Here is a 1,034-nt window from a genome sequence, read left to right on the forward strand (position 1 = left end):
GGAAAAAATACATAGGAGAATGGAGTCTTGGATCAGAGGTGACAACCATCAGGATGGCTCCATTCGCAGGCACATTGACAATGTAAATTGCAAGGAAAAGCACAAAGAGAACAGGCTGCAGTACTTGGATGTCTGTCACTGGCAGGAGGAGAAATTCAGTGACTGATGTTCGATTCAGCATCACTTGAAAGAAAAGACAAAATAACATGGAATGCGATCTCTGATAGGAACCAGAGTCCTCTTGCTGAGAATTTTCTCACCCAGACAATAATATTTTGAGATAGAGAGCATTGCTGTTTAAATAGTCCCAGCATCACAGGTTGTACAATATTTGGACCACTAGATTATTAAATATTGAAGTTACATGGTGTTTGTGGACTGTTACTCAAACACTTTTAAAAAATTAGATTTATCAATATTTTTCTTTCTTCCAGGGATTCAGAGCATGTTGCCAGCCTGCCGTCTTCTCTAATAACACTTGTGTTTTATCATCCTAGGATCCAACAGAGAGTCAATTTTTAAATAGTCCACTACGCTGCTTTTTCTTAACAAAGTAAGAACTCATTTGATGTACTTAAGAGTAATCAACAAAGAGAGGACAGTAAGAGCTCTAAGGAAATTGAAATAGAGATGCAAACCATGGAATGCTTTATATAAAAAGGAAATATTTTAAATTTGGAAAATCCTTGAAAGGAGAAGAAAAAGAGTTGATGTGACTAGAATTAAAAAGTGAATTCAGTAGGGAACATTTCTAGCAATCCCATGGGATTCTCACCCTTATAGCTAGAAAAAATTTTGAGTAAATATCTAACCATTATTTCACCTTTATTGAAGGCTGGCTTCCAGGTATTCAGAGTAGCTTTCCTTGATAACCATGTATATTTTTATATTGTTCAACTTTATCACTCCTGCTTAAGAGATGCATGATATGCCAAACTTCATTTTTGGTTCTCTACCCGCAAAATAAAATTGTTTCAAAAATCCTTGGGGAAGAGAACCATTTCCTAACATCTAAAGATAATAGTAATCAGACT

This window comes from Bison bison, unplaced genomic scaffold (genome assembly GCF_000754665.1).
Source record: "Bison bison bison isolate TAMUID 2011002044 unplaced genomic scaffold, Bison_UMD1.0 scf7180017847859, whole genome shotgun sequence".
NCBI classification, from domain to species: Eukaryota; Metazoa; Chordata; class Mammalia; order Artiodactyla; family Bovidae; genus Bison; species Bison bison.